The sequence below is a fragment of the Salvelinus namaycush genome, chromosome 10 (genome assembly GCF_016432855.1).
Source record: "Salvelinus namaycush isolate Seneca chromosome 10, SaNama_1.0, whole genome shotgun sequence".
Classification (NCBI taxonomy): domain Eukaryota; kingdom Metazoa; phylum Chordata; class Actinopteri; order Salmoniformes; family Salmonidae; genus Salvelinus; species Salvelinus namaycush.
The window spans coordinates 29,256,650-29,280,819 of NC_052316.1; the positions used below are offsets into that span (position 1 = coordinate 29,256,650).

The following is a 24,170-nucleotide window of genomic DNA, read 5'->3' on the forward strand; positions in this document are numbered from 1 at the left end:
AAATGTATGCACTCACTGCAGTAAATAGCTCTGGATAAAAGTGTCTGCTAATGGATTAACAGGTAACAATGTTAACATCCTTCCTATAGGCAGTATGTTAATGCATCAGTCATGAGCAAGGCCATGGTCTTCAATCAGTGTATTGACCCTTCGAATGACTGCATAACAACATGGATTCAGATGTTGGAGGAGGTGGAGAGCAGGTTTAGGATGTGCCTGATGAAGTTTGCTAAACATCACTTCACATTTGTTTAGTCTGCACCGACCTGATGACGCATGGTCATTTGCTTTCAAAATTGTTCTGCTTACTCTCTCACACTGCAGTACATATCACACAATCAATCTGATCAATGTTTTGTCTATGGTGTTCCATGCACTCCAGTTGTAGATATAATCAAAAAGTGATGTTTAATATCATGACCTATTGGCCAGCTGCTGTAGGATTAGACAGATCAGACATACTGATGGGTCTGATAAGAGTCATTGCTCTAAATGCCCAGATAGACATTTACAGCAGGTGTAGCTCCATATGGAGCAGGCAACATACCCATCAGCTAGCCACCAGAGAACATCCAATCTGGATAGTGAGCCACGAGCTTCTCTACCATGCATCTAGTCCCCCTGATAACACACAGACCAAACACACCAAGCACTGCAGTGAGTGCCTAATATGCTGGAATGGAATGAGTGGAATGAGTACTCCCATCTGTAGTTAGTTACATAAGGGACACAATCTCCATCCCGCTGGTAGGTAAGCTGTTAGAGTACTCACTGTTGCTTTGCCTTTTGGTTTTGTTAGAATGGTCAGTCAAGCTTCAGTAATCCAAGGACTCCTCTAAGATCACTGGTGGTTGCTGGAGTTCTCTGTTGGAGAGAAATAAAGTCATGCATTTTTATAGTGAACAACAGCAAGGTAGTTAGTGTAATTACTACTCCCATTGGTGCTCATTGTCCTAATGCCAGATGCCACCTGAAGTCCCACCACAATATCAACAAACTGATTGGGTCCCTAAAGCTTATCTTATTCAATAAGCTTGATCCCTAAAGGCCACTATTTTCCAAAACAATTTGTGGTTAAGATGTTTCAGTTGGATGGAGCATGGTGCTGCTAGCAACACTGGGGTTGTTGGTTTGATTCCTGCATGTGCCACGCATACTGAATACATGATGTGTAAACTCTAGGTCAATTTGGATGGAAGTGTCTGCAAAAATGTACTATATTGCTGTATTTTAGAATCTATCTGAACAAACACTTCCTCTACAAACATTGATGGGTGTTGAAGGAGGCGTTATGGTGGATGGCTTTGCCGTCTGCTGTAATTGGGAACATTGCATGAAACGTACCACTCATGTTTCTAGAGAAAAGCACTTTACTGGAATTAATGGGCTTTCTTATCATGTACTCTTAAGATTCCACTCATAGATTCCATCTAGGCAAAGCTGATTTGTTATGATGCTCGGTGTGTGTTTATGTGTGTGGTGTGTTTGTCTGTGTGTTCGTTAGTCCTTGTGTTTGTGTGTGTGTGTGTGGTAACTTGATGAAATAGAAAAAGACTGGGTATACAGCTCTTCCAGGAGTCTCTTGAGAAAAACACTTGTTATTTGCAATCAAAATCAACAACAGGGAGATGTGGAATTGATTTCTAAGCTTATTAAGCATTTCATTTTTTCATTTTTCTGAAGATGTTCTGATGACACTGATATATCTTCTACAATGTTTTGTTGCATTAGTCAGCCTAACACTGCAAATATTAACGTATGGGTATATATAGTTTTAGGCATCAGTGATAAGATTTCATTGAAGTATGGAGGTCACATGATGAAACTACAGTATATAAAACCAAAGGATGTCACAAAGTGTGCATTTTGAACCCTTTTGAGACTAATGCCATTAATAGTTGCTAGTATTATGAGAAACAAATTATGTTCCACTGATTACTGTGTCGTAGATTTTTGAAGAAAGCTGCATACTAATCACCACAGATATATCACAAATATTAATGCATTTCAAGATGCATATCTTTTCCAGGTATTAATCTTTTTGGAATATACGTCTGCTGATTGCAGGTTTCAAACCAGTCTGCAGTCTCTCTGCAGTGGAAAGCAGATCTGTGTTTTCCTGTTCTCTCTCTACTCTGCTTTGCAGTGGGCGGAATCTTTTTTCTCCAACATGGGGTGGGTACACGTGCCTGCCTGCCTGCCTGCCTGCCTGCAGAGCTATTTATAAAGTTCCCTGACAAATCCATGCAGTCAGGGGGAAGCCACTTTATGTTTTATTCAGCCATGCAGCAACACAGACTCCTGGAGGGGCAGCTATAAAAAGGAGTCTGAATTTTAATGTGTCAGAAAAAATGGGGATGTCATGTTGCATCATGAATTTTGAACATGCCAACATTATCAATTCCACTTCAAAGATGCCTGGTTGCTTTAAAGGGACCCTGAAAGTACTGTCTTAAAATTCCCTTTGATGTCGTTTTGGTGCATTGCGTTTTTTCGACTTTTCCTTTGCCCTGGTTTTCTTGTTCTTAGTATGGAGAATGTAGTTGGAGAGCAGATCCTGGTATGTCCATCTGTCAAGCAAACATCACTCTCAGCAGCCATTTGGCAATGAACATGAATCACTTCAAATCAATCTATTACTTGTTGGAAAAAATAACCCTGCACAGTATAAAACGCTGCATGAATAACAACACCTCTGAATTGATGCAGGCACTGTCTCACCTTGTAGAGTTTCTCTCTGTCGCTACAGTACAGTATTTTCTATCCTAAATGTTGCATTAGAAATGAAGAAAGCATTTCTTGCAATAAATATCCCAGTGTGTTTATTAGTTAAAAAAATGGGAACACTGAAGAACTCTGTGTCCTTTTTTGCACCCCCACTTTTTACCAGAAAATGATCATGATCCATTGGGAAAATTGTAATTTTGAATTATTAGTGGTGTTTTCAGCTAGTCTGTATTAAAATAGATATGTACATTATTTATATAGTATAATAAAAAAAATGTATTTTGCACCACCGCCCCCGTCCTTTAACTTCTTATGGCTGCAGGGGCAGTATTGAGTAGCTTGAATGAAAAGGTGCCCAGAGGTGCCCAGAGTAAACTGCCTGCTCCTCAGTCCCAGTTGCTAATATATGCATATTATTATTAGTATTGGATATAAACCACTTTGAAGTTTCTAAAACTGTTTGAATGATGTCTGTGAGTATAACAGAACTCATATGTCAGGCAAAAACCTGAGAAAAAAATCCAACCAGGAAGTGGGAAATCTGAGGTTTGTAGGTTTTCAACTCATCGTCTATCAAATACACAGTGGGATATGGGTCAGTTTGCACTTCCTACGGCTTCCACTAGATGTCAACAGTCTGTAGAACTTTGTCTGATGCTTCTACTGTGAAGTGTGGCCGAAGGAGACGGGACTGAGTAAGGTCTGCCATGAGCTGACCATGCTCTGACCATGCGCGTTCACATGAGAGGGAGCTCTGTTCCATCGCACTTCTGAAGACAATGGAATTCTCCGGTTGGAACATTATTGAAGATTTATGTTAAAAACATCCTAAAGATTGATTCAATACATCGTTTGACATGTTTCTACTGACTGTTACGAAACTTTTTGACATTTAGTCTGCTTTTAGTGAACGCGCTTCGTGACTTTGGATTTGTTTACCAAATACGCTAACAAAAGTAGCTATTTGCACATAAATGATGGACGTTACCGAACAAAACAAACATTTATTGTGGAAGTGGGAGTCCTGGGAGTGCATTCCGACGAAGATCAGCAAAGGTAAGTGAAGATTTAAAACGCGTCACGTGTCCTTTGATTAGTTCCTGCGCAGGAGAGATGTGGCTCGACATTTTCTTTCTCTGTAGTATTGAACAGTTTACCGTCCGGTTGAAATATGATCGATTATGTATGTTAAAAACAACCTGAAGATTGATTATAAAAAAACCTTTGACATGTTTCTACGAACATTACGGATACTTTTGGGAATTTTCGTCTGCCCTTCAGGACCGGAACGAGCTTGTGGTTTTCTGAACATAACGCGCAAAACAAATGGCGGTTTTTGGTTATAAAACTAATCTTTATCGAACAAAAATAACATTTATTGTGTAACTGGGAGTCTTGTGAGTGCAAACATCCGAAGATTATCAAAGGTAAGCGATTAATTTTATTGCTTTTCTGACTTTTGTGACCAAGCTAATTTAAGGCTAGCTGTTCTAGCAGTGATTGATACACTCACAAATGCTTGGATTGCTTTCGCTATAAAGCATATTTTCAAAATCTGACACGATAGGTGGATTAACAACAAGCTACGCTGTGTTTTGGTATATTTCACTTGTGATTCCATGATTATAAATATTTTTAGTATTATTTTTGAATTTGGCGCGCTGCAATTCAGCGGTTGTTTACGAAAATTATCCCGTAAAAGGGTTCCGTGCGGCAAGAAGTTACCACAGTGTCCAAAGAAGGGCCAGAAGTATACAGAGTGGTGTCGTTTGCGTAGAGGTGGATCAGTGAATCACCAGCAGCAAGAGCTACATCATTGATGTATACAGAGAAAAGAGTCGGCCTGAGGATTGAACCCTGTGGCACCCCCATAGAGACTGCCAGAAGTCTGGACAACAGGCCCTCCGATTTGACAGACTGAACTCTGTCTGAGAAGTAGTTGGTGAACCAGGCGAGGCAGTCATTTGAGAAACCAAGGCTGTTGAGTCTGCCGATGAGGATGTGGTGATTGACAGAGTCGAAAGCCTTGGCCAGGTCGATGAATACGGCTGCACAGTATTGTCTCTTATCAATGGTGGTTATGATATTGTTTAGGACCTTGAGCGTGGCTGAGGTGCACCCATGACCAGCTCGAAAACCAGATTGCATAGCGGAAAAGGTATGGTGGGATTCGAAATGGTCGGTGATCTGTTTGTTAACTTGATCTGTTTGTAGACTTGGCTTTCGAAGACCTTAGAAAGGCAGGGTAGAATAGATATAGGTCTGTAGCCGTTTGAGTCTAGATTGTCTCCCCCTTTGAAGAGGGGGATGACTGCGGCAGCTTTCCAATCTTTGGGGGATCTCCGATGATACGAAAGAAAGGTTGAACAGGCTAGTAATAGGGGTTGCAACAATTTCAGAGGATAAGTTTAGAAAAAGAGAGCTCCGTAGCCTTCCAAAGGTTGCACCTTAGCAGAAAACTGCATGTCTATCACGGATCAGGCTAAGACCCAGATGCAGACACAGGAGGCGGATAATACGAGTCTCAGAGTTTAGAACAGTACAAGGGGCAGGCAATCGGTAGGTCAATGCAGGCAAAGAGTCATAATCCAAATCAGAGTCAGGCAGGTACAGGACGGCAGGCAGGATCAGGGTCAGGACAGGCAGAAAGGTCAGAATTGAGAAGACTAGTAAACACTAGACCACAGGAAACACAGGAACATGCTGGTAGGACTTGACTGGACAAGACGAACTGGCAACAGACAACCAGAAAACACAGGTACAAATACACATGAGGTACTGGGAGACATCTGGTGGGGGTTGGACACAATCACAAGACAGGTGAAACAGATCAGGGTGTGACAGTAACCCATCCTCTCTCTAGGGGGGCCACCTGGCATCCTTCCCTGGGACAAGCCTGGTTGACCTGGGTGTCGACGGTGGAAGACTGCCATGAGTGCTTGGTCCAGGATATTCCTGGTTGGGACACAACACCTTTCCTCCGGGCCATAACCCTCCCACTCAACCTGTTACATCTGCTCCTGCCACGCCCTCTACTTCTCATCATGGACCTCCCTAACCTGCTACCAGTCCCCCAGTGCTCTCTCTCTCTCTCCCTCTCTCTCTGTGTGTTTGTGATTGTGTGAGGGGAGACAGGTGTGCTAGAAGCAGAGCAGATTCCCACCAGCTGCAACCTGTTCCATAGTCAAGAACCCTACAAATACTCAGCCCTACCACTTCCACGCTGCCAAATCGTAGCCTCTACTCAGTCAGTCTGCATTTCTCGCTGTTTGTGCCTGCATAGATCATGTTGTGCTTGTTTTCCCTAGCCTCACGCTGCTTTTTCTCTTCACTACAGTCCCGTCTGCTCTGACTCTGGTACCTGTCCCCAGTCCCAAGTCTCCTCAGTCCTGCTTTCCTGCCCTGGATCCCTGCACTACTGCTTCATTGGATAATGCTCCAGACCTGCTTACTTGGTTCCTAATCACCTTTCCCACCGCCTCAGCCTCAATCCGGTTCTTACGGTCCGTCCACACAAAGAATGGATGTCCCGCCCCTTTTACTTCTCGATTCCCATGTCATAGTTCCTCTCAGCGGGGTTAAAACGATGGGAAAGGAAGGCGCAGTGATGCAGCTTCTGGTCCTGGGCAGAACGCTGGGACAGGACAGCCCCCACTCTGATGTCCGAGGCGTCGACCTCCACCACGAACTGACGGGATGGGTCCGGATGGATTAAGATGGGGGCTGTAGTGAATCGCTGCTTGAGGTCTGAGAATGCCTGGTCATCTGCTGGAGACCATATGAACATAACCTTGGGAGAGGTGAGTGCAGAGAGCGGGGAAGCAAGGGTGCTTTAACCCAGGACAAAACAACGGTAGAAATGAGCAAACCTCAGGAAACGTTGCAGCTGCACTCTGGATGTGGGTTGAGGTCAATCCACCACCGCTATCACCTTGTCAGGGTCCATCTGAATATTCTCTGCAGCGATGACATATCCTAGGAAGGAGATGGTGGAGTGATGGAACTCACATTTCTCCTCTTTCACAAAAAGCTGGTTCTCCAGGATACGCTGGAGGACCTGTCGGACATGGAGGACATGCTCTTGAGCTGACTGGGAATAAATGAGGATGTCATCGAGGTAGACAAACACAAATCGGATAAATATATCACCGAACACATCATTGACCAGGGCCTGGAACAGTCCGAATGGCATCACCATGGACATCGTAGTGCCTGCTAGCCGTATTAAAGGCTGTCTTCCACTCGTCTCCTTCCCATATCCGAACCAAATGGTAGGTGTTCCGAAGGTCCAACTTGGAGAAGATGACCGCCCCCTGGAGAGGCTCGAAAGCCAAAGAGATGAGTGTTAACGGGTAACGGTTTTTAACCTTAATGTCATTAAGACCCCGGTAGTCGATACACGGATGCATGATTTGTCCTGGGGGAGGCAGATTTCCACATGATCCCTGCTGCGAGAGAGTCCTCAATGTGCCCTTCCATTGCTTTGGTCTCCGGACCCAACAGGGAATGAAGTCGCCCCAGAGGCGGTACGGTGACCAGTAGAAGGTCGATAGCACAGTCGTAGCACGGTCGATGTGGAGGAAGAGATGTGACACGGGCAGAGTTGAAAATCTCCCTAAGTCTTGGTACTCTGCGGGAAAGGCGGAGAGATCTGAGACTTTACCCAAGCTTGCAGGAAGACGTCCTGGGGCAGGTTTCGCCGACTTCAGACAATGTGCATGGCAAAACGGACTCCAAACCATGATGGAACCCGTAGCCCAGTCGATTAGGGGGTTGTGCCTTTAGAGCTATGAAAACCCCAAAACCATGGGTACATGAGGAGAATCCAGGAGCAGAAACTGCATAGACTCACTGTGGTTGTCTGACACTCGCAGGTTGATAGGAACAGTATTGTGGGTGACTGCCAATAGAGCGCCCATCCAGCGCTCTGATGTCCATTGGGATGGAAAGGGGTTGAGTGGAGATGCCCAGCTCCGACACCAGGGTAGTGTCTATAAAGCTCCCGTGAGCACCCGGATGGACTTGGACTGATCTCCCCACAAGAGGGTAGCATAGAGGGGCTTTCGAGTAGTGAGCGATTGGAAAATCCCCATCATCTTGTCAGTCCTGCTTCCCTGCCCCGGACCCCTGCTCTACTGCATCCTTGGATTCCACTCCGGACATGCTTACCCTGCCCCTACTCCCCTTTCCCCAGCCTCAGCCTCAGTTCCTGATTCCCTGCTACCCGCCCGAGCTTCCCCTGGCCTGTACCCCATCACCCCCCACTTTTCAATAAATACCTTAGTTACCTTATCGCTGTCTCCAAGGTCTGAGTCTGCACTTGGGTTCACCTGCTCCGCCAAGCGTAACATTACGAGCAGTCTCTCTCGGACAATGGAGAATTTAACACTTTTCGTACTTCCGCCACAAACTCCTCCAGACTGAGGTAAACGGTGGACTGTTGCTCCCACACCACCGTAGCCCAGGCGAGTGCCCTCTCAGACATCAGCGTTATCAGGTACGCTATCTTCGCATAGCTGTGTCTCTGATCAAATGAAAAAGCACAGAATATTTGAGTCTTGATTAAACAGCTCTGCTAAGCCATTTCTAACCTTGTTGCATATAATATGTATGCTGCTAAGACAAGTTCATTTTAAACATTGTCATGGTGACAGCGCTTCAAACAACAGCGTCAAATAAAGTCAATGTTGGAGGAAAAGCAGAACGGTCAATTAATATGCTTGCTGAGATAACACTTTTGCTTTCCTCATAGTTTTTATTATTAGTCTGTTTCTTCACAATTTGTTGTCAAATACGTAACATACTCACTGTGGTTGCTGTTCAAAAGGTTAATATTAAACAGAATGACCATTTTATTGTCTCTGATCTTAAAAAGGCTAGATTCTCAAGGTAGACTTACAGTAGAATATTTGTTCAAAATGTGTGGTGTTTAAAACCAAAACGCAATTACCATATGTATGCAGTGCTGTGCTTTGTTCTATTCATCAAATTTGGCCTACATAATTAAAAAAATATGCAGGCTGTATATGAGTAGCTTGCACATTTTCTGGGGTATGAAATAACCTTTGAAATAAAGTGTTGGAGACACCTACTCCAAGCCAAACTATTCAACTATGACCCATATTAACAGAGCTACATTTTATTCTTTCTATTGCAGATTCAGGGCCTTAATTTATACAGTGCGTTTGGAAAGTATTTAGACCTCTTGATTTTCTCCACGTTTTGATACTTTATAGCATTATTCTAAAAGTTTTTCCTCATCAATCTATACACAATACCCCATAATGAAAACTTGAAAAAGTTTTTGAAAACTTTTTTTCAAATGTACATTTTTTTTAAACTTCTTATGGCTGCAGGGGCAGTATTGAGTAGCGTGGATGAAAGGTGCCCAGAGTAAACGGCCTGCTCCTCAGTCCCAGTTACTAATATATGCATATTATTATTAGTATTGGATAGAAAACACTCTAAAGTTTCTAAAACTGTTTGAATTATGTCTGTGAGATTAACAGAACTCATATGGCAGGCAAAAACCTGAGAAGTTCCACTTCCTGTTTGGATTTTTTCTGGGGGTGCCATATTTTCAACCAAGCTCTCATTGAAAATACAGAGAGATATGGATGGGTTTTCACTTCCTACGGCTTCCACTAGATGTCAACAGTCAATAGAACTAAGTCTGATGACTCTAATGTGAAGGGGGGTCGAAGGAGACAGAAATGAGTAATCACTGCCATGAGGTGACCATGCATTCAACATGCGCGTTCACGTGAGAGGCAGCTCCGTTCCATCTCTCAATTGAAGTCGATGTAATTCTCCGGTTGGAACGTTATTCAAGATGTATGTTAACAACATTCTAAAGATTGATTCAGTACATCGTTTGACATGTTTCTACTGACTGTAACGGAACGTTTGGACATTTCGTCACGTTATAGTGGTCGCGCTTTGAGACTTTGATTAGGGTGTTTGGTAAACAATTCGAAAGTAGCTAATTTGACATAAATAACGGACATTAACGAACAAATCAAGCATTTATTGTGGACCTGGGATTCCTAGGACTGCATTCTGATGAATTCATCAAAGGTAAGGAAACAATTATCATGTATTTTCTGGTTTCTGTTGAGTCCAACATGGCGGCTAATTTTGCTATTCATCTGAGCTCCGTCTCAGATTATTGCATGGTTTATTTTTCCGTAAAGTTTTTTTGAAATCTGACACAGCGGTTGCATTAAGGAGAGGTATATCTATTTCCATGTGTATAACTTGTATTATCATCTATATTTATGATGAGTATTTCTGTTGAAACGATGTGGCTATGCAAAGTCACTTGATGTTTTTGCAACTAGTGAATCTAACGCCTCAATGTAAACTCAGATTTTTTGATATAAATATGAACTTAATCAAACAAAACATGCATGTATTGTGTAACATGAAGTCCTATGAGTGTCATCTGATGAAAATAATCGAAGGTTAGTGATTAATTTTATCTCTATTCTGTTTTTTGTGAAAGCGATCTTTAGCTGGAAAAAATGGCTGTGGATATTGTGGTTTTGTGGTGACCTAACATAATCGTTTGTAGTGCTTTCGCTGAAAAGCCTATTTGAAATCGGACACTTTGGTGGGATTAACAACAAGAATACCTTTAAAATGATATAAGACACATGAATGTCTGAGGAATTTTAATTATGAGATTTCTGTTTTTTGAATTTGGCGCCCTGCACTTCGACTGGCTGTTGTCATATCGATCCCGTTAACGGGACTGCAGCCATAAAAGGTTAAATTTAAAAACCTGATTTACATAAGTATTCAGACCCTTTGCTATCAGACTCAAAATTGAGCTCAGGTGGATCCAGTTTCCATTGATCATCCTTGAGATGTCCGACCAATCGGATTCCACGATTCAAGATTGCTTCGATCACGTGGATTGGGATATGTTCAATAAATACCTGCCCTAACCCATCTGGACAAGAGGAATACCTATGTAAGAATGCTGTTCATCGACTACAGCTCAGCATTTAACACCATAGTACCCTCCAAACTGGTCATTAACTTCTTTGGGATAGGTGGGACGGTAGCGTCTCAACATCTGGTGAAATGGCAGAGCACCAAATTAAAATTAAATTACTATAAATGTTAAACTTTCATGAAATCACAAGTGCAATACATCAAAATAAAGCTTAACCTCTTTGGGCTGCAGGGGCAGTATTGAGTAGCCTGGATAAAAGGTGCCCATTTCAAACGGCCTCGTACTCAATTCTTGCTCGTACAATATGCATATTATTATTACTATTGGATAGAAAACACTCTCTAGTTTCTAAAACCGTTTGAATTATATCTGTGAGTAAAACAGAACTCATTTTGCAGCAAACTTCCTGACAGGAAGTGGAAAATCTGAAATCGATGCTCTGTTCTAGGGCCTGCCTATAAATGTGCTTGATATTTATTAGTATACATGCACTTCATACGCCTTCCACTAGATGTCAACAGGCAGTGAGAGAAGAAATGGAGTGTATAACATCATCTGAGGTCGAATAAAAGCTCTTGGCATGACGTGACCCCAATTTCCTGTTTTCTGGAACGCGCGAGAAGTGACCTGGTATTGCCTTCTGTAAAGCTGTCGTTATAGACGACTAATATCTCCGGCTTTGATTTTATTTGATACATGTGACAATATCATCGTAAAGTATGTTTTTTCAATATAGTTTTATTAGATTATTGAATTTTTTTCGGGACGTTAGGCGTGTTGCTTTGTCTGCGTATGTTCAGGAAGGAGAGCTTCGCGTCACTTTGCTAGCTTTCCGTGCTAATTGACTGGAGAAGAGGACATTCTAAATCCAAACAATGATTGTTCTGGACAAAGGACCCCTTGTACAACATTCTGATGGAAGATCATCAAAAGTAGGACCCATTTTATGATGCTATTTCATATATCTGTCGAACATGTGAACTAGTAGTTTGCGCCCAGATTTTGGGCACGCTCTCGCCATAACGTAAACTGCATGTCGTAATGAAGTTATTTTTAGAATTCTAACACGGCGATTGCATTAAGAACTAGTGTATCTATCATTTCCTATAGAACATGTATTTTTTAGTAATGTTTATGAATAGTTATTTGGTCAGAATATGTGAGTGTCAGAAAAATATCCGGACGTTGTGGGAAAAAGATGCTACGTTAGCACAATGTATAACCACTGATTTCAGCTCTAAATATGCACATTTTCGAACAAAACATAAGTGTATGTATAACCTGATGTTATAGGACTGTCATCTGATGAAGCTTATCAAGGTTAGTCAAAAATTATATATCTTTTGCTGGTTTGTTACGATCGCTAACTTTTGCTGCTGGTAAATGGCTTGTGTTTCTGGCTATTGTGGTAAGCTAATATAATGCTATATTGTGTTTTCGCTGTAAAACACTTAAGAAATCGGAAATATTGGCTGGAATCACAAGATGCCTGTCTTTCATTTGCTGTACACCATGTATTTTTCAGAAATGTTTTATGATGAGTATTTAGGTATTTGACGTTGGTGTCTGTAATTACTCTGGCTGCTTCGGTGCTATTTCTGACGGTAGCTGTGATGGTAGCTGCAATGTAAAACTGATTTATAGCTCAAATATGCACATTTTTCGAACAAAACATAGATTTATTGAATAACATGTTATAAGACTGTCATCTGATGAAGTTGTTTCTTGGTTAGTTTGGTTGGTTCTTGGTTAGTTAGGTTGGTTTTGTGCATGCTACCTGTGCTGTGAAAAATGTCTGTCCTTTTTTGTATTTGGTGGTGAGCTAACATAAATATACGTGGTATTTTCGCTGTAAAACATTTTAAAAATCGGACATGTTGGCTGGATTCACAAGATGTTTATCTGTCATATGCTGTATTGGACTTGTTAATGTGTGAAAGTTAAATATTTCTAAAAAATATATTTTGAATTTTGCGCCCTGCACTTGAAGTGGCTATTGTCATATTGTGCCGGCTTCGGGCTTGCAGCCCAAAGAAGTTAACTTGTTGTTAATCCAGCCAAGATGTCAGATTTCAAAAAGCCTTTACGGCGAAAGCAAACCATGCGATTATCTGAGGACAGCGTCCAGCACACAAATGCATAACAAATCATTTTCAACCAGGGAGTTGCGACACGAACGTCAGAAATAGCGATATAATATATACCTTACCTTTGAAGATCTTCTTCTGTTGGCAGTCCAAAAGGTCTCAGTTACATTACAGATGGTCCTTTTGTTCGATAAATTCCTTCTTTATATCCATAAAAACTCAGTTTAGCTGGCGCGCTTCAGTCAATAATTCATTTGGTTTCCCTCTGTCAAACTGCATACAATATGAATCCCAAACGTTACCAACAAACTTATCCAAACAAGTCAATCAACATTTATAATCAATCCTTAGGTACCCTATTACGCAAATAAACAATAACATTTAAGACAGAGAATCGTTATTGTCTTTTCCGGAGATTAACAAAAAGAACGCGCTCTCTTGGCAATGCGCTTGGAAACACTACAGCCAAAATGGGAGCCACTTGGAAAACTACAACTTCTCCCTAATTTTTCCAAAAACCAGCCTGAAACTCTTTCTAAAGACTGTTGACATCTAGTGGCCCAGCCAGAGCCCGGACTTGAACCCGATCGAACATCTCTGGAGAGATCTGAAATTAGCTGTGAAGTGACTCTCCCCATCCAACCTGACAGAGCTTGAGAGGATCTGCAGAGAAGAATGGGAGAAACTCCACTAATACAGGTGTGCTAAGCTTGTAGCGTCATAACCAAGAAGACCCGAGGCTGTAAAAGCTGCCAAAGGTGTTTCAACAAAGTACTGAGTAAATTATTATTGCGACCCTGGTGGCACAAAATCATCAAAGGTCTGACTTCACGGAGATGCTTGGGAATATGGTCACAATGGGGGGTATGTGTGGATGTTTCAGGCGAAGGGGGTATATCTGATCTCCATCACCTAGGACGTGACAATGGTTAATCAAATCTCCTCAGTTGTGCAGGCCTTCTCCTACAGCTGAAACTCTATTTGCATTTGTAAATCAAGACCTTTCTCGACTTGGGCTCTGGGATGGTGCAACTGTTGAGAATCTGAGTCTATGGTTGTTTCAGGGGAAAGGGGTTGAGTGTGTATGAGTGTATGAGTGTTTGTGTGTGTGTGTGTGTGTGTGTGTGTGTGTGTGTGTGTGTGTGTGTGTGTGTGTGTGTGTGTGTGTGTGTGTGTGTGTGTGTATCCCACAACTGTTGCGGGGTTGTATAATATGTTAGGGACAATATAGAATGAAAAACAATAATTGTTTTCTAAAATAATAATTGCTTCCCATAATGTAATTTTGGTAATGGCAATACTGGTAAGAGGTAACAATCCTTTGCATAAACTGCCTACATTATTACAAATGTGAATTTCTAATTATGTAAATTAAGATAAACAGGATTTAAAAAAACATATATATATATTAATAGCTATATACTGTATAATACAAATCGAGGTGAGCGCGATGGAAATGCTTTTGACGATTGATCTGCTTCTGTTCTGTGGGTGGCATTGTTCAAAGCTCTATCACGGGAAAGGGAAGCTACTTTGAAGAATTTTGGTTACTACATGATTCCATATATGTTATTTCATAGTTTTGATGTCTTCACTATTATTCTACAATGTAGAAAATAGTTAAAATAAGGAAAAACCATTGAATGAGTAAGTGCGTCCAAACTTTTGACTCGTACTGTAGCTGCCACATTTGATAATGATAATGATTAATTAATAATACATTAGCAATATTATTTTTATGTGAACAATGTTAAAAGATAAATCAAACTTCACTTTTGTAATTTTACAACATTATTGTGAACGCATTATTTGTGGCAGAAAGAAGATGTAAACTTAATGTGCAAATTCACAATGTTTTTTTCTTAAAAATCCTTATTGGGTAAAACAATATTATTCCTTTCATTGTTATATGTTATCCTGGCCACATTCTTAAAAATTTGACCTGTCAAGCTATCACTGTGGATGGGATTGTCAGGGGAGGAGCAGGCTATTTGTGAGAGTCACAGTTGGTAGGGTTTTAGATTTTTCAGGAAAGGGAGGAGATTAGTAATCTAGTCATTAAAACACATTTTGTAATGTAATTTATCATGGAAAAATCTAAGAAAAATTATTGTGCTCTGGTCATGAGTATGACCGACCGGCTCGATTCTGTGTTATGTAGAATTTTTTTAAATGTTTTTTATTTTTACATTGGATAAAAGTAGAGACTCAGAGCTAGACAATTCTGTATCATATACTACAGTTGAGGAACAATGGCAAAGTAATTCTGCTTTGAAAGTTGGAAAACTTGTAACCTCACTTTTGAGAAAATGGCCCTTGAATTTTTTGGTACACCTACTGGAGAGCTCTTCCTTGTCTACATCCATTCAGCATCGTTCACACCCTCATAAGCTTTAGCCCCACTGATCTCTTTAAGGATTCACATGTAAGGCCATGTACTAAACAAACAAAAATGTCAAGACTAAAGGCTGGTTTATACTACGGGTGTGTTCATAAATTTAGTCTGAAGTGCCAGAATGTGCTCTGGGTGTTCATAAACTCAGTGTTGTCAGATTTTCAGTTCATAAAGACAGAGCGTTTCTCTCTTGGAGCATTCAGAGTGCACACTGGATGCGCTGGCCGAGGAGTAGGGTTTATCTGAGCGTTTTGACCTAACAACAGCAGTCAAGCACCTAAGCTAAATGGCTAACGTTGGCTAGCTTGCTAGCTATTTCCAGACACAAATGAGAGAACAGCTCACTCTGACCATTTTACTCGCCCTAGCAGAGCTGGTTAGGCTGCTTTTATGTTAGCCAGAGTGTTGGTGACTGCAACTGTGCTGCTGGCAACAATTTAATTACTATTTTTTGCCAACGTTTACCGGCACAGGTATTGAGCATTCATAAATTCATCAGTTATTCTGGCACAGTCAGATGAGAGTGATCTGAAATCGGAGTAGATAGCCGGAGCAAATTTACCAGCTACATCTATCGATGGTTGTCGCAGTGACATCATGAACATTCGACTGAAATGATTACTTGCATAGTGTCTTTTGTTTAGATATGTAGCAAGTTAGCGAAACAATGAACCATAATCCCAACGCATAGCGTTTACCACACTGCATGAATCTGCAGGTAGCTAACCAACCAGGTTCAATGTTAGCTAGCTAACATTAGGCTATAACTAGCAATGCAAATGACTCTGAGATACGAATAATATTACTACACAGATCATACATGTAACATTAGCTAGCTAGCATTTTAACTTGAAATGAAACAACTTTCTGACAAAATTAGAAACGTGTAATATCTGAAAATGTAGCTAACTAGACTGGATGGATGCTTCTCCCTCTCTGTCATGGATGCCATTGTTGCCCTTAGTTTGAAGATGTAATCTGGAGACAGATGTTTTAATCAACAGCCTTCTGTGCGTTCTCTTTTCGACTCTGTTTGTATATTTGCAATCACACGCCAGAATTTTCTCAATCTACTTAGCTATCATACTCTAATTCCACTGATTTCAAAACTCGGTCCTCCAGAAAGTGGAGAGCAAAACTTATGTAGTTCTACCAAGTGATATCTTTCAAAAAAGCCTCGTTAGAAAGGATTACCTACATGGCAGACCAAGCCGAACTCATCTCTCGGCATGTCCAGCCCACTAATTTTCTCAGCCATCATGGCTAGCTTGAAGGTTGCAGCCTTTTTCCGAGGCAAACACAACTACGGTTGTAATTTAACAATTTTATTGGTATTTACAAATGGCATACAAGTTTGTTATTAAGGCACATGAAAGTTCACATGTTCCAGAAGGCATTTCTGCGTGGTGGCTCTCCTGTGAAGTAGGGCGCCGCGACATACGCATAGTTTCCTGAAAGGAGTCACAAATATGGAGTCCCCCAAGAATTGCAGGAAATGCAAAAAAATAAAAATCCCCTGGACCACCCCCTTTTGCATCTCCACTTTCAGACAAAATCAGATGCCCATGTTTGTGTGTGTGTGTGTGCACTTGCACCTGCATGCATTTGGCTACCCTCTATGTCCCTGTCTGAAAGAAAAGTGCCTCCTGCGGAAGCCGTGCTGCCCACAGACAGTGTGTCAGGCCATCTGATGTGTAGCCTCCGGCGGGAGGGCTGTTTGGGTTATTTCTGGTCTTACAGACCTATGCTACTCTCCTTTCTCTGTTTCAGCCTGGGGACTGTCTGTCTGTCTGATGTCCACTGTGTCTCTGAGGGGAAAACTTGACTCCGCTTGAACTGATTCCATCGCTCTCCCTGTACCCCCTCTCCATCTCTCCCTCCATCACTCTCTCCATTAGTATTTTCCTCTTTCTCCATCCCTTCCTCCCTGCCCCTCTCTATCTCTTCTTCCCTCCCTGTTTGTTTACATGTAGCCACTGCCAACAGCTACCCTCCAACATTGTTATGTGGACCTCCAGCTATCATGATTTTATCCACAGAGGCATTGACCTTACCCGCTCAGGTAAAAATAGCCCTGTTGTCTGTTCTGCAGCTAGCAGTCTCACTGATGTCCTTGCCTTGTTACGCCAGCTTAGCACTTAGCCTACACTTGTTATCTAAACACTCTCATAGAGTAGGCTTAATCCTGATGAACACATCAGCCCTGATTTATGGCTCATCTAGAGAGGCGTGGGGTAAAGCCAGGACAGAAGCCTCTCAGTCTCAGCTCATCAAACTAATACAGTCTATCTATTTTTACTCTTAGCTCTCTTCAGGTACATCGATGTACAGTCCTGTTAATGTCACTTTGTTCCCCAAAGTGGTAGTTTGCGTTTGCTTGATTTTAATAGTTACTGCTGCCCAGTAGGCTACAATAGACTCTAAGGCACTCTAAACCAGGAAAAATAAGTATGAGTAAGACACACACGCATGCACACATGCATGTGCACCTGCACATCTCTTGCTAGCACGCACACACACACACACACACACGCACACATGGAGGTGGAAGTTGAGGATTGAGGCATAAGACACAAGGTTTGTGATGACCCTGAGATTGGCCATACCCATCCAGCCCTGAGTGATGAGGATATTACTATTTAAAGTAAATATATGCACAGAGTGGTCACGGTAATTGGGACATTCTGCAGAGCATCAGATAATTACATGTTAAGCTTTTGTTTTTGTCTCTGTTTTAGAATCATTGTATGTTTTACAACAAAACTTGTTAAGCATTTTAGCACATCAAAAATATATACTGCACAAAAATATAAATGCAACATGCAACAATTTCAACGATTTTAATGAGTTACAGTTCATATAAGGAAATCAGTCAATTGAAATAAATAAATTAGGCCCTAATCAATTGATTTCATATTACTGGCGCAGCCACTAGGGAGCCAGGCCCAGCCAATCAGAATGAGTTTTTCCCCACAAAAGAGCATTATTACAGACAGAAATAATCCTCAGTTTCACCAGCTGTCCGGGTAGCTGGTCTCAGAAGATCCCGCAGGTGAAGAAGCCGGATGTGGAGGTCCTGGGCTGGCGTGGTTACACTTGGTCTGCGGTTTTGAAGTCAGATGGACGTACTGCCAAATTCTCTAAAATGACGTTGGAGGCGGCTTATGGTAGAGAACTTACATACAATTCTCTGTCAACAGCTCGTGTGGACATTCCTGCAGTCAGCATGCCAATTGCACGCTCGCTTAACACTTGAGACATCCGTGGCATTGTGTTTTGTGACAAAACGGCACATTTTAGAGTGGCTTTTTATTGTCCCCAGCACAAGGTGTACCTGTGTAATGATCATGCTTTTTAATCAGCTTCTTGATATGCCACACCTGTCAGGTGGATGGATTATCTTGGAAAATGAGAAATACTCACTAACAGGGATGTAAACTAATTTGTGCACAACATTTGAGGGAAATCTGTTTTTTTGTGCAAACTGAACATTTCTGAGATCTTATATTTCAGCTCATGAAATATGGGACCAACACTTTACAAGTTGCTTTTATATCTTTGTTCAGTGTATGTATGCATTTTGGGGTCTGGATTCATGCTCTATGTGGTGATAATAACCACTAGTATAATGATTATCAAGTTTATGATTACAAGTCGGACCATTGCTCTTCTGTTGGTATTTTGATATTTTGTCTGCAGAGTCAGGAATGTTGCTCTTAATCCTGACTTTAGCTTTTTATGTAATCAATTTATTTGAGGGATTAGGTTTGCAGACCACTCCATCCAGAAAGTATAAATTTGACAGCTCATTATGTTTAAAACTTTCACAGTTGCTAACCATCTGTAGGGTCAGTTGTTTTAAAAGTATTGTAGCTGTATCTATGTTTAGGCAGCTCTTTGCTCTTTTAAACCCATCCTGTTCACAGTTTGAATGTAGACTTTCATATAGTGTTTCTGTGTTGAGAGTGGCCACACAGAATCTCTGTTGGATTAGTGGCAGGTGCTTGTGTGAGATATGCAGGAGAGGGAGGAGTACTGAGATAAGGGAAGAGGGAGGAATGGAGAGATGGAAGAGAGGGAGGGAAGAATAGAGGGAGATATGTTGATTCTCTCTATACACAAGGATGAGACAGTTAGGTCCATAATTATTGCCACCTTTGATAAAGTTGAGCAAAAATAGACTGTGTAAAATAAATAAATCATATATTGAGCTACATTATTGTATGCTCAAAAATGCGGAAATGTATATTATTTCATACTAATACAATTGCTCTGCGAAAGAGCTAATGTTTAACAGGTAATTACAATTTTAAAAAAAAGATATATGTAAAAATTATTATCACCACTGTTTTTAATTCTATTGCGCCCTAAAACTCAACTCTGGACCTTGAAGCCATTTCCCCTGCATTTTTTTCATTGTTCCCCTCTAATCAGGGACTGATTTATACCTGGGACACCAGGTGGGTGCCTTTTTCTGAAATATTTCATGAAATTGGAGAACATGTTGGGTGGGATCATAGACCGTTCCTCCATGCAGAATGTTTCCAGATATGGGGAAATGGGGTTCAATTCCGGAGACTGAGATGGCCATTGAAAAATTTCAGTTTTGTGGTCAACTAACAATTTCAATGTGGATTTTGCTTAGTGCATGGAGTTATTCTCTTACTGAAAGATCCACATAATTTTGACCCCTATCTTTTTAATATATTTTTTTAATGATTTAAACATCTCTTTCTCTGAGCAATTGCATTAGTATATAAAGTAATATCAATTAGCATTTTTTTTGCATGCAACATAGCTCAGTATTTGTAATATTACTTTCATGCAGTCATTTTTGCATCTTTATCAACATTGCCAAAAATTATTGACCTAACTGTAGATGCTTGTGTAAGAAACTGAAAGGAAGAGGGATACCTATTGAGTGAGAGAGAAGAGAAGGGAGGAAGTAGAAGAAAAATAAATAGGAAGGAAGGGTTGCTTTGACTTTCTGAAAAATCTGAGGGAGAGAGGGGGAGAGAGAGCGAGGGAGAGAGGGCGAGAGGGAGGGGGAGAGAGAGAGAGAGAGCGAGAGAGCGAGAGAGAGAGGTGTGAAACATGTAGGTGGGATGTGTGGGTGCTTCAAAGCCGCCCCTCTCCATCTGTGACTCCTCACTGTTTGACATTTACACAGGCGCGCATGCACACACACACACACACACACACACACACACACACACACACACACACACACACACACACACACACACACACACACACACACACACACACACACACACACACACACACACACACACACACACACACACACACACACACACATTTCAAAACTTGTAAACAATGCACTGCTGTAGTAAATAATTAATTACCAATATTACCTAACTATATTTGGAGTAGCAAACACACTCTCCACTTATGTCTCTAACAGTGTGTCTTTTCCAGATGATGACAGTTGCCTGTTCTGCAAACAAATAGTCTCCATCTTTTATATTCTGATGTCAGTCAAGATCAGACAGACATACAGTACATTAAAACAGCAGATGTACATAACGGCAGCCTGCCTCCCATCCCTTATCCATAGTGGACTTACTTACGTAATGAAACTATCTACTAGCCAGATGAATATGGATGATGCTTTACCTTAGCCCTGTTGTGTATGAGATGAGCGCAGGTGGACACTCTCTCTCTCTACCTCCCCAGCGTACGTTTGAGAAGAATAAGCCGATGTTCATCCAACGTTGGTGTGTGTGTGACTGTGTGTGTGTAGATGTCTGCGATGGCACTCCTCTTGAGTGGCGATATCTCTGCTGTTACTGTTACAGTTGCAGTGATGAGTAGGAGGCTAGGAACCACACAGCATGCTCATCGGTTAGAAAACGTTGGAGAAAGAGAAACAGAGACGGGCATAGGGAGAGGGGAATATGGAGAAAGGGAGAAACAGAGGGAGGGAGAGGTAGAGAACGCTGTTAATGCTCAGAGAATTCTCTGAGGACAAGCCAAGCTTAAGCAGAGTAGTTGCTTAAACAAGATATGGGCAAAAATACAGTGTATAGAAATATACAGTTGTACACAGGGGCTGTATAGAAATACTGTTCTGGACAGAGAATGTTGAGACATTTTCGGGATAACCACTGAGGTGAGGTAGGACAGAAATATTATTTAGCTGATAAAAAATAATAATGATGCTGGCAGATGGACTAAAGCCTTCCTTTCATCCACCTCTCTCTTAGAGGAGGGAGAGGCAAGGAAGGAGAAGGAGAGGATAGGAGAGGAGAGATATGAATTTGATATCTTTCAGCAGAGGGAGATATACACAGCAAGGATGTGACCACTGTGCTGCTTCCACATCAAGAAAACCTCCCCCTGAATATCTAATAACTAAGATATTACGCTGACACACACACATACACACATTGGTTTGAAGCCGAAAAAGAAAGGACATTCACATGAGCACCACAATGCCTATTCCACCCATGCTCTACCAAGGTTTTCCAACACACAGCTTCAAACTATGTGTAGGCTGGTTTCTTAGGATTCGAACCTTCTCAAACAACCTAATACATACTAGAGTAGGTGCTTCCACAATAATGTGATTTGAGTTGAATACAAGGTAAAGTATTGGATTCTTCACATACCACAGTAAGACATTATCCCATTACGCTACATTTTCATGTAAAAAAGAAAAAAAGAAAGCTTTTATAATTACAAGACCATTAGGCTTGATTGAGCTGTTTTGTCTTGTAATAATGTGGTGTATGCATGTATTTCCTTAAACCTTTATTTTAGCAATACGTGTCATAAAAAAAATCATAATGACATAATTTTTTGGTCAGTAGGTGCCCAACATAACAACACAGTAGCTCAGATAGATAGAGCCTGTCTACATTCCGGATTTCTGTAACTGTTAGATTACCTGTCTAATACTGACATAAGCTCAGAACCCATTGTGTGTCAAAAATTGTCCTGTTTTATCAATTGCTGTGCTGATCAATTGACAATTCATTACCCCTGTCAAAATAATATGTTGCTTAAAGTTATGTTTGTACTTTAATTTATTTTTGCAATAAAGATGGTGATGCAACGTTAATACACATTTACAATAGGCCTATATCTAAAAATACATACAGCCAAATGATATACAGTGCTTTCAGAAAGTATTCAGACCCCTTGACTCTTTCCACATTTTGTTATGTTACAGACTTATACTAAAATGCAAAAAAAGGGTTTTATACATTTTTGCGAATGTATTACAAATAAAAAACTTAACTATCACATTTACATAAGTATTCAGACCCTTTACTCAGTACTTTGTTGAAGCACCATTGGCAGCGATTACAGCCTCGTGTCCCGAAGCCACTCCTGTGTTGGCTGTGGCTGTGTGCTCACTGTAGGGTTGTTGTCCTGTTGGAAGGTGAACCTTCACCCCAGTCTGAGGTCCTGAGCGCTCTGGAGCAGGTTTTCATCAGGAATCTCTCTGTACTTTGCTCTGTTCATCTTTCCCTCGAACCTGACTAGTCCCCCAGTCCCTGAAAAACATCCTCACATCATGATGCTGCCACCACCATGCTTCACCATATGGATGGTGCCAGGTTACCTCCAGATGTGACTCATGACATTCAGGCCAAAGAGTTCAATCTTGGTTTCATCAGACCAGAGAATATTGTTTCTAATGGCTTGAGAGTCCTTTAGGTACCTTTTAGCAAACTCCAAGCGGGCTGTCATGTGCCTTTTACTTAGGAGTGGCTTCCATATGGGCACTTCTATAAAGGCCTTATTGGCGGAGTGCTGCATAGATGATAAAAATCAGCATGTGAGAGCGATAAATTATAAATGTAATCAAAAATGTTGCCCCTACAAACTTATTCAGTCTGAAAGGTGTCAAGTCTAATGGTCACTTTATGGACTCTGTAGTCTTGTTCTTATCCATTGGCAAGATATTGAGCTAGTTCCTGGCAAAAGATTTTGCTAACGAACCTGTAAAAAATTTGGTGTGTGGTTTTTGGTAACGGACGTACGGCTCATGACGAATGGCGGGGAGTGTGTCATCGAGATTGGTGTCATATTGCCCTATATATGATTGTAGCGACATTATAGTAAATTATAGTAAACAAAATTGAAACTAAAATAATAACTACAAGTGGAAAAACTACACTGCTCAAAAAAATAAAGGGAACACTTAAACAACACAATGTAACTCCAAGTCAATCACACTTCTGTGAAATCAAACTGTCCACTTAGGAAGCAACACTGATTGACAATAAATTGCACATGCTGTTGTGCAAATGGAATAGACAAAAGGTGGAAATTATAGGCAATTAGCAAGACACCCCCAATAAAGGAGTGGTTCTGCAGGTGGTGACCACAGACCACTTCTCAGTTCCTATGCTTCCTGGCTGATGTTTTGGTCACTTTTGAATGCTGGCGGTGCTTTCACTCTAGTGGTAGCATGAGACGGAGTCTACAACCCACACAAGTGGCTCAGGTAGTGCAGCTCATCCAGGATGGCACATCAATGCGAGCTGTGGCAAGAAGGTTTGCTGTGTCTGTCAGCGTAGTGTCCAGAGCATGGAGGCGCTACCAGGAGACAGGCCAGTACATCAGGAGACGTGGAGGAGGCCGTAGGAGGGCAACAACCCAGCAGCAGGACCGCTACCTCCGCCTTTGTGCAAGGAGGATTAGGAGGAGCACTGCCAGAGCCCTGCAAAATGACCTCCAGCAGGCCACAAATGTGCATGTGTCTGCTCAAACGGTCAGAAACAGACTCCATGAGGGTGGTATGAGGGCCCGACGTCCACAGGTGGGGGTTGTGCTTACAGCCCAACACCGTGCAGGACGTTTGGCATTTGCCAGAGAACACCAACATTGGCAAATTCGCCACTGGCGCCCTGTGCTCTTCACAGATGAAAGCAGGTTCACACGCACATGTGACAGACGTGACAGAGTCTGGATACGCCGTGGAGAACATTCTGCTGCCTGCAACATCCTCCAGCATGACCGGTTTGGC

At 41.6% G+C, this 24,170-nt stretch overlaps 1 pseudogene; it reads right to left on the reverse strand.

Moving 5' to 3' along the window:
* Nucleotides 1–6,265: 6,265 nt before the first annotated feature.
* LOC120054292 overlaps nucleotides 6,266–24,170 on the reverse strand; it is a 56,542-nt pseudogene continuing 38,637 nt past the window's right edge.